Source organism: Sceloporus occidentalis, unplaced genomic scaffold (assembly GCF_023333645.1).
Source record: "Sceloporus occidentalis isolate IW3139 unplaced genomic scaffold, rSceOcc1.0.p SCAF_4, whole genome shotgun sequence".
Taxonomy (NCBI): Eukaryota; Metazoa; Chordata; class Lepidosauria; order Squamata; family Phrynosomatidae; genus Sceloporus; species Sceloporus occidentalis.
Window position 1 is genome coordinate 164,549,204 of NW_028316984.1, and position 10,990 is coordinate 164,560,193.

The following is a 10,990-nucleotide window of genomic DNA, read 5'->3' on the forward strand; positions in this document are numbered from 1 at the left end:
ATGGTTGGTTAGGGGAACAACAAAACTTGTAATGTACAAAGTGGTCTTCTAGGTCTTGAAAGTGCCTTAAGTTCTTTCAGCAACTTTTTGTTAACCAGTCCAGGTAAAATTACTGTAATGTGGACTGGTCAGTCTACCGAGTCCCTCTTTCTTTCTTTCTTTCTTTCTTTCTTTCTTTCTACAGCACTCTTTAGCATATACAAATTGCACACATTTTATGTACGAGAGATATAAAAATGAAATAAAAGAATGCACTTTGACTAATATTTTTACTAATATTGTATTGCTAATATTTTTAACACTCCTCTCAGCAGCTATTACACAAAGCAAAACTCAAATTGATTTTGGCAAATTAATTTTCTAAATATATTTGTCCATGGAATGTGTATCATCTAATTCAAATTTGATTATGTTGCTAAGAATTTTGGTGTTGTGTTGGAAGACGATGACAATGAAAAAAATGTTATGTTATTGTTGAAAATGAAGAACAGTGGAAACAATATGAAGGCATCCCCAAATCTGTCTTAAGTTCTTGAAGAAGGCAGAGAACAGAACAATTAATCTGCAAATATGAGATCAAAAAAAGAAAACAGAATAGACTTTTCCCAGCAACGTAGCTATTTGATGCCGTGATGGAGTATAGATTGAGAAGCAGAGCTACAGCAGTAGTCACAATATTGGAAGGAACATCTGGTTTTAATGCATTATTCCTCCTCTAGTACATGTCCAGACATTCACTTCCTACACTGCCTGTTGGTCACTGTGGTGTCCAACTTGCAGCACCGTGAGCATCCTAGAGAACAGCTGGCACCCATTTCCCTAAAATATGACTATTCACCATGGAAATGTAGGCATACTATTGTGCACACTTCGGTTTCTGTTGTATAGACTAGCAGGGTGTAGATTACAAGAATCAAAATCTCTTGAATGATTTCTCTTACACCTACAGTTAAAGCCCTCTAGGATCATTCATACTTATTTTGCAGTTTACATGGAGGGAAAGTCCTACATTCTATAGGCAGTGCACACTTCTCTAAAACCATTCACCATATTTTATTGTGTCTTTTTTCAGCTCCTGTGGCAACTTACTTTTTGAAGTGATGGATTATGGCTAATGAGTGAACAACCAGTTCAGTACTTGAACATGCAAGGAGAAAATGAAGCAAGGATGACTGTTCATCATTCTACACTCCTGACAACACCCAGATTGACAGCAAGATCTGTTGCGTACTCTAGAATTTTCCCCAAGGAAAGGAAAACAACCAATGTTAAGAGGAAGCAGTATTGGAGTGCAGACTTGAGCCTTTCTACTTGCTTTGAGTTTTTGCTGCTCACGCCTCAGGGCTTCCTTTGCATTGTTTCACATCTTCCATCAGATAGCCATCAGACTGTGGTTATGACTTGTCGAAGACCAAAGTTCTCAGTTGTTGCCTGCATTCTGTCTCCCAAGGCCCATGTTATCCAGCCACTCAGTCATTCCAGTTCACCTTAACAATCAAGATTTATTATCATATCCTGAGCAAAGTTCATACTGTATGGCCACAAGTTGATGTGAAAGGTTGAAACACTGACTGACTATAGACACTTGTACTGGCTGATATCTTGAATTTTGGCTGGAAGCCATAGAAATGCTCACTCTGAATAAAGTCATTCATTTTGTTTGTTTAGCTTATAATTTACATTTATTATACTGAGTAACATTCTTCCAATCAGTTGGCGTTTAATTTTATTTGAGCGGGAAACTCTCTCCCCCCCCCCCCATGTGTTATGCTGTTTTTCCCTCACATTTATTTACATTTAATAACTTGCTGTTCTAAAGGAGCTGAGTTTCCAAAATTCCAGCAGTTGGGTTCTGTCACTTCAGATTAGCAGTGTGAGCATAGATACTGTTCACTTCATTATTTAACGTTTCTGTAGCACCATTTAGTATTCTAAATGCTTTTTACTTATTTGTCCTGGGAGGTAAGTTAAGCTTAGCAAGAGTGACTTGCAAAATAAACAAAAATTATGCTTTCTCACTGAACAGGAATTTGTTCCTGTTTTCTTGAATCTCACAGAGAGCATTCTCCCATCTCAGAATGGTGCCTTCTTCTGGACTGGAGTGTGTAGCCAGGCTCCCCATATTAAGAGTGCTTCCAGACAAACAGCTCACGTTTAAAAGGTGTTATGCCCCTATTTCATCTTTTTTTTCCTTAACAGTCTTTCTCTGGAAAGAAAAAAGATGGAAGAAACAAAAGAGGACATGGGAGGGCCGCAAATAGACAAGGTTGTGTGGAGCTCCCACAGATAGATATCCTTAAGGAGGTATTGTAGTTATCCAGGAAAAATCTTGCCTGGAAACACCATCACTTTGCCTTCATTTGTAACTGCCTGTCCTGTCTCCCAGACCAGCTGCCTTCCCAAAGAACTTAGTGTGCATCTTAAGGAGGTTCCTAAAGGGTCTCTTCAAACAGGAAATGTTCAATGAGATTCAGTTTAAAAAAGTAGAAAGTGATGCTCATTGGAGCAAAAAATAAAAATAAAAATCCCAACTTCACATATGAGTCAATAAGATCTCAGTAGCAGTGACTGATCGAGAAAGATAATCAGGTTGTGTTAAGTGGCTTAATGAAAATATCAACCCAGTGTCCTGTATATTTTCCAATATAATTGGAAAAGCAAATAATAAAATTGGCAATGTTATCCTTCCCAAAGACATATCTATGCAATACTGTGTATAGTTCTTGACAATGCACCTGGAAAGGCTATTTTTGTGTGAAAGAAGTGCAGAAAACAGCAGCCAAAATGATCAAGAGGATGGACCAACTTCCTTATAAGGAAAGGTTACACCATTTGGGGACATTTCGCTTATAAAAAGCTTGAAGCACAAGAATTCCTAGAATAAAATCTCTTCCCCATCATGTTGTAATTTCTGTACCAATATACAACTCAGTTGGTGAGTATTGTTTTGTGGTGGTGTTTTCCTGGAGTTTGTTCTGCTCATCATTGTCATTCCTCATTGCAGAAACTTTGTAGCTTCTCCAGTCAAGCCTGGGCAAATGAGGATCCTTCCTCAGGAGACGTCAGTCAACAAGCTGGCCCTGTTTCCTCTCTAGTGGGAGGGGATGTGGCAAAAGCATAATGATTGCCCTTCTTCCTTTTTCAAGCATAGGAATTATATGTTAATATCACTGTCTCTTTTTTGCACTTGCAGAGAATATACTTGTCCTACTCTGTTCTCACTGAACCAAACTAAACATTACTTACAATTTAAAAAAAAAACACACTATTGGATTCCCCCCACAAAAATACCCAGTGTTTGCTGAAAAGTACCATTAGCACAGAAGTGTGTACTTGCGGAAAGTAGCGGGTATTAATTCTTTCTCTAACCTTGCATTTTCACTGTGACCCTACTTGCAAAGGAAAAGCAACATGGGCAAGGTGGAAGAGAATTCCAAGAGAACATTGATGTATTAAAAATAAACACTGCCTCCTTCCACCAAGTGATTTCTATGGGGAAAATAAACTACTTCTCCCCCTCTGTGTCATCATAGATGGAGGTTATTAGTTTTGTCGTCTTTGCCCTATAATTATGTGGGATGTAAGATGTAGCTTAGTCTTTACTAAGTTCTTTTCCAAAGTAGCAATGAATAATGGTAGAAACAAGGATTCTGCCTTCACTTTGGAAAGGGATGGGAAAGTGGTTGATTCTTTATTGTAGCAGCTGGTTATATGTGAAGCCTAAGGCCCTGGAAAGTTTGTTGATTATCTTGGGGAAAGCTGAGCAGCAATGTCATTACACTTTGTTGATGTATATAAACTTTGAGAGTAAATGAGGAGACTAAGGTTTAAAAGATGACAGTGAAAACACTGGAGCTATTTAATCATTCTGTGAAAATACAACGGCATCAAGAAACCAAAATGGCTTATCAGCTTTGAAAATAATATTATCTAGTGGGATAAACACCACTTTTCTCCACCCTTTCTTGCTAACATGACACTTTCCTCCCTGACGCTAGAAGGATTGTCTAGTCCATATTTAACTGCATTTGTTTTTGGAAGGATCCCATCTTGAGTGAAAGGTGGGACATTCAATAAAGGTTTTTGTCATGGTTCCAATGCTATTCAACATTTTTATCAATGACTTGGATGATGGAATAGATGGCATGCTCATCACATTTGCAGATGGCAACAAATTAGTAGGGGTAGTTAATACCCAACAGGAGAGGAGCAGAATTCAAAATGACCGTGACAGATTACAGAGCTGGGCCAAAACAAAACAAAAGGAATTTCAATAAGGAGAAATTCAAGGTACTACATTTAGGCAGTAAAAATGAAAAGCATATATATAGGAAGGGGGAAACCTGGTTGGACAATGGTACATATGAAAGGGATGTAGGAGTTTCAGTAGACCACAAGGTGAACACGAATCAGCAGTGTGATGCATTAGCTAAAAAGTGAATGTGATTGTAAGCTGCATCAATAGAAGTATAGTGTATACATCAAGAGTAAGTAATAGTACCACTATTTTGCTTTGGTCAGACCTCATCTGGAATCCTGTGTCCAGTTCTGGGCACCAAAGGATGTTGACAAGCTGGAGCGTGTCTGGAGGAGGGTGACCAAAATGGTTAAAGATCTGGAAAGTATGCCCTATGAGGAATGGTTTAGGGAACTGGATATGTTTAGCCTGGAGAAAAGGAGATTAAGGAGTGACATGATAGTCTTGTTTAAATATTTGAAGGGATGGCATATTGGGGGTGGAGCCTGTTTGTTTTCTGCCGCTCCAGAGACTAGGATATGGAACAGTGGATTCAAACTACAGGAAAAGAGATTCCACCTAAACATTAAGAAGAACATCCTGATGGTAATAGCTGTTTGACAGTGGAATAAGCAGCCTTGGAGAGAGTGGAGTCTCCTTCTTTTGTAGGTTTTTAAACAGAGGCTGGGTGGTTGGGAGTGCTCTGTGTGTTCCTTCATGGCAGGGGGTTGGACTGGATGGCCCTTGAGGTCTCAAAGTATACCCTAAAGTTAGACATATAACAAAGCTTTAACTGGATAAAGTTAACTGCTACAACTGATTATTGAATTGCCTCGAGAGATATTGCAGGTCATGGAGACCTGAAGTAACAATTAAAAGGTTGAAAGTTAAGCAATGAGTGGGAAGTACTCTCTTATCTAAGCATGAGTTTCCCTGTCACGGGCTCAGAGCCAAAAGAGCCTGTATGATAGATTGATACCAGCTCAGCTGTGCTATCTGGAATTTTTCGTGTCTCATAAAAATGCTTGAAATTATGAATCTGAACAGCTTGTTACAGAACCAACAGCAACGTTCTCAAATAACTTAGTAGGGAATGGACACATTTGCTACCTTTTAAAGAATATAGATACAATGGCAGAGTTCAAACTGTCCTAAGACTGGAGAAGCCTGTCCATTTTACTTCCTCCCTCTGAAGGGAAAAGCTGGGCAAGCCCAGTTGGTGCCAGCCAGTTAGCTCCCTGTGGGGAGAAAGTATACAACAGGCTTGTGCCAGTTTGAAGAAATGTTTTTGCCAACAGTCTCAAGAATTTGATCAGGAGGGCTTTAAACTGAGTTCCGTGGGGGAAGGCGACAATATTATGGAAGGCGAAAGGGATGGAGAAAATAGTCAAACTGACATAGAGGAAACAAGACAAATAGTGCAAGGACCCAACAGTGGGAGGCAAAAAACCTTGCACAGGCAGCAAGTAAATGGGACCCGTGGTCTGCGATGGCTCTATACTAATGCACAGAGCATGGGAAACAAGCAAGATGAACTTGAACTCCTAGTACAACAAAGCAAATATGATATGATAGGAATCACTGAAACCTGGTGGGATGAGTCTCATAATTGGAATGTACAAATAGAGGGATATAACCTTTTTAAGAGAAATAGGCCAAAAGGGGGAGGAGGAGGAACAGCACTATATGTCAGATATTTACACCAGTGAAGAGATCCAGGATATCAATCATGGAAGCCAGGTGGAGAGCATCTGGATAAAAATTAAAGGGGAGGGAAACAACAAGGATGTTATGGTGGGAGTCTACTACATACCCCCAAGTCAGACGGAGGAACTGTATGATGCCTTTCTAGAACAGATGACCACACACTCAGAAAAGAGAGATGTAGTAGTGATGGGAGACTTCAACTATCCTGACATTTGCTGGAATTCAAACTCAACCAAATCCTCAAGGTCTAGCAAATTCCTCAATTGCCTTGGAGACAGTTTCATTGTCCAAAAGGTGGAAGAGGCAATAAGGGGGCCAGCTATTTTGGATCTGATCCTAACCAACAGGGATGACCTAGTTAATGGAGTGCAAGGGGTGGGATCCTTAGGTGGAAGTGACCATGTTCTCCTGGAGTTTGTTATACAATGGAAAGGAGAAGCCAGGTATATTCAGACACACCTTCTAGATTTTAAGAGAGCGGATTTTAGTAAACTTAGAGAAATATTGGGGGTGATCCCATGGTCAGGAAAACTTAAAAGAGAAGGGAGTTCAAGACAGCTGTAACTGAAGGCACAATTTCAAACAGTTCCAATGAGGAAGAAAATGGGAGGTGTCTCAAGAAACCAGGATGGATGACTAAAGAATTTTCAACTCGGCTAACTTTTAAACAGAACAAGTATAAGAAATGGAAAAATGGGGAAATCACCAAAGAGGAATTCAAACAAATAGCAAGCACATGTAGGGTAAAGTCAGAAAAGCTAAAGCGCAGAATGAACTCAGGTTTGCTAGAGAGGTTAAAAACAATAAAAAGGGCTTTTTTGGATATGTCTGCAGCAAAAGGAAGAAAAAGGAAATGGTAGGGCCACGGTGTGGAGAAGATGGTAACGGGACAGAGAAAAGGCAGAATTACTCAACACCTTTTTTGCTTCAATCTTCTCAGAAAAGGAAAAGGGTGCTCAACCTGAGGATAATGGAGCAGAGGACAGAATAGGAGAATTTCAGCACAGAATAAGCAAAGAAATAGTACAGGAATAACTGTTTAACCTAAACGAATATAAGTCTCCAGGACCAGATGAACTACATCCAAGGGTATTAAAAGAACTGGCAAATGTAATATTGGAGCAACTGGCAATAATCTTTGAGAACTCCTGGAGAACAGGAGAAGTCCCAGCAAACTGGAGGAGGGCAAATGTTATCCCTATCTTCAAAAAGGGGAAGAAAGAGGATCCAAACAATTATCGTCCAGTTAGTCTGACATCAATACCAGGAAAGATTCTGGAGCAGATCATTAAACAGAGAGTCTAAACATTTAGAAGGCAATTCCAAATTCACAAAGAGTCAACATGAGTTTCAGAGAAACAAGTCATGCAAGACAAATCTTATCTCTTTCTTTGATAAAATTACCAGCTTGGTAGATGAAGGGAATGCTGTGGATATAGTATATCTTGATTTCAGTAAGGCCTTTGACAAGGTTTCCCATTACGTTCTTGCAAACAAGCATTTAGAATGTGGATTAGACAAGGCAACTGTTACATGGATTTGTAATTGGTTGACCATCCGAACCCAAAGGGTGCTCAACAATGGCTCTTTTTCATCCTGGAGAGAAGTGACCAGTGGGGTCCCACAGGGCTCTGTCCTGGGCCCAGTGATATTCAACATCTTTATCAATGACCTGGATGACAGAATTGGGAGCATACTTATCAAATTTGCAGATGACACCAAATTAGGAGGAATAGCTAATACTCCAGAGGACAGAATCAAGATTCAAAATGACCTGAATAGACTAGAAAGCTGGGCCAAAGCTAAGAAAATGAATTTCACCAGGGAGAAATGCAAGGTACTGCACTTAGGGTGGAAAAATAAAATGCAGATATAGGATGAGGGAACACCCTGGCTGAACGAGACTACGGGATCTGGGAGTCCAAGAAGACCAGAAGTTGAACATGAGTCAACAGTGTGATGTGGCAGCCAAAAAGGCCAATGCGATTTTAGGCTGCATCAATAGAAGTATAGTGTCTAGATCACGGGAAGTAAAAGTGCCACTCTATTCTGCTCTGGTCAGGCCCCACCTGTAATATTGTGTCTAGTTCTGGGCACCACAATTTAAAAAGGACATTGAGAAACTGGAGTGTGTCCAAAGGAGGGTGACTAAAATGGTGAAGGGTCTGGAAACCATGCCCTATGGGGAATGACTTAGGGAGCTAGGGATGTTTAGCCTGGAGAAGAGAAGGTTAAGAGGTGATATGATAGCCCTGTTTAAATATTTGAAGGGATGTCATATTGAGGAGGGAGCAAGCTTGTTTTCTGCTGCTCCAGATAACAGGACCCAGAACAATGGATGCAAGCTCCAGGAAAAGAGATTCCACCTCAACATTAGGAGGAACTTCCTGACAGAAAGGGCTATTCGACAGTGGAACACACTCCCTCAGAGAGTGGTGGAGTCTCCTTCTTTGGAGGTCTTTAAACAGAGGCTGGATGTCCATCTATCAGGTATGATTTGATAGAGAGTTCCTGCATGGCAGAATAGGGTTGGACTGGGTGGAACTTGTGGTCTCTTCCAACTCTACAATTATATGATTCTGTGATTCTAAGATGGCCTAGAGATAGGGAAAGGACTGCAGAGAGGTAGAGGAAAGATGCCACAGAAATAGGGAAAAGCTTTAATCGAGTCATAGAATCATAGACTCATAGAATCATAGTCAACGGGGGGAAGAACTGAATAGTTTTGAGAATCTGTGAATGATTAAATAGTTCAGAGGTTAATGTGTGATCAGTTGTGTATTAACAAAATTCTAATTGTTTAACCCTTTTACAACTCTATTTGGCTGTTCCAATTAAGTTTTGATAGAGAGTATGGTCATATATACCACAGTGAACCCACTGAACAACCCATCTGCTGGTCCATATTGGGATCATCTTGAAACACAATAAATACATGGAAGGATCTTGAGGAGGAAAAGGGCAAGGTGAGTGACAGAAGCCCATGGTTTTGCAGCTGTGCGGCCATCCTGGAAAGGGATCTGTCACACTTCCACATCTGAATTCCATTTTAAAAACAAAAAACAAAATCCTCTTCATCCCTAAAGAAGTGCAGATCTGTCAATGTCCCTTTCTTCCACATTTAAGCTTTGGTAAATTGCGATTAAAAAAAAACAACTAAAATAAGTTTTACCCATGCTTTGTCTACAGCTCTGTTGTGCAGCAAAGTGTTGAAACAGTGCTCTGACTCCTCTTGTTAAGACAAGGTTGTGATATTCAATTAAGGGGCAAACTGTCTGTGATACATGTAAGAAAATGCAGAGCCCAACAGGAAGTGGTCCACCAAGAAATATCCATGAATGGAAACAGGCGGGCACATTTCTTTGCCTCCTGAATTGCAGGAATGTTTGCATTTTGATCAAACATTCCTCATTTATATAACTTCATGAGAGGCAGACTGTGCAAGAAACACATTACATCAGGATTTACCCTGGCTAAAGGCCAAACTGGATGGAATGCCAATCCTGCAGTCAGCTATTGTGTTAATAATGGCTTTTAAAAACTAAATATTAAGTGCCCCAAACACAGCCTGAATCAGGACCAGGAGATGGAGACAGTCAAGGTAGCTCTGTCAGTCCCATTGAGACTGTTGAGCCAAATCATGGGCTCTACTCCTTGCATGAATAGGCACATGGGGAGTCTTAACAGGAACACAAAGCGCTGGAGCCTCAATCCCTATCCCACATTCTGGATGGTTCTCATTCCAAAGTAGTCCCTCTTTACTTCAAGTTACTTTTTAAAAACATCTTTCACACTTGCTAATTACATAGAGTCCCAGAAATACAGGCAGTGTAGGAAAAGAAAAATAGGAACCAGAGGGATGGGTAGGTGAAGGAAGAGTGGGCTGAAGGAGACTTCAGTGAGCTGAGAAAAGGAAAGGTTAATGAAAAGGAATACCCATAGGAAAATGTCACATTTTCCTTAAAAAGCAGCTAAGTATATGGTGTTGACAAGAAGTGGGAGAGAAATAATATAGGAATGCAAAGAAGGCAAAAGGCTGGCTGAGAAGCACTATGGTAAACTTAGGAAAGTAGAAACAACATGAATGCAGAGACAAGTCATCATGGGAGTATGGAGAGGGAATGACCAAGAATCCAGGGAGACTGGAGCACAGCTTCACATGTGAGCTCTGCAGGGATGGCAGATAAGGAAGTGTTAAGCAAAAGAAAAAAAAGTGATCAGTCTTCCAAAGAATCTTGTAAGAACTGCACAGACTGGGATAATAATTGTACAGCTGGGATAATCACTAGGTATGCCCCCCACCCCCCAATATCAGATGCCTTATGATGGAAAAACCAGCACCTGGAGAAACATCTCTTCTATGAGCCCTGTTGCATCTTCTTCTTTTTTATGTAAAAATCCCAGGAGGCCAAGAACTGATGCTGGCAGTGAAGGTACATTCAAATCATTCCAGTTACAGTCCCTTCCTGATGTGGCATTACAATGTAAAAAGTGCAGAGTGCGAATAGGCTGGATGACTACAAGCTGGCACCACTTTTTTTTTACTGGACCTGCTCCAGGTTAGTGATACAGCTCATGAAAAAGGTCTTAAGCTGAAGCTTTGCTGTGGGTAGCACAGCTGTGAGTGACACTTGCCAGAAACCATAGGTATTTCCTACCATTCTTTGAGGAGAAAGAACTGAATTAAGACAATCTAGTGATCAGTTTTAATACAAGGCTGTTTGGGACCATCCAAGATACTTTAGTTCTTCAGGCAGAGTAGCAAGTGGTGTCCTCCCAACCCACCCAAATCAAAGTGCATATTTCCCAAAGCCAAAGAAAATAATTTGGGATGTGAGACAAATTCCCACAACCATCTCTTCCCATCCCCAGCAGTAAAAAGAATAACAGCAGCAGGCTATTTGCTGCCCTTTCTTGACTTTCAAAATATACTGCCTGAAACCACATTCTGATGGTAGGGAAAGACCTAAAGTGAGTTAGGTTAAAAAAGAACGCCCACCACCATGGATTTGCTGTCATAATTTTGACAAAATTATTTTCCAGCTA

General features: G+C 40.4%; 1 protein-coding gene across 4 annotated transcripts in view; it reads left to right on the plus strand.

The window, feature by feature from the left end:
- The window catches only part of TTLL5 (tubulin tyrosine ligase like 5), a 295,829-nt gene extending 294,162 nt beyond the window's left edge, over positions 1 to 1,667 (plus strand). For all 4 annotated transcript variants that reach the window (XM_089522251.1, XM_089522253.1, XM_089522249.1 and 1 more), the window contains one exon: positions 1,073 to 1,667. The gene's annotated coding sequence lies outside the window, so the exon portion shown is untranslated. The remainder of the gene's footprint in view (positions 1 to 1,072) is intronic.
- The last annotated feature ends 9,323 nt before the right edge of the window (positions 1,668 to 10,990 follow it).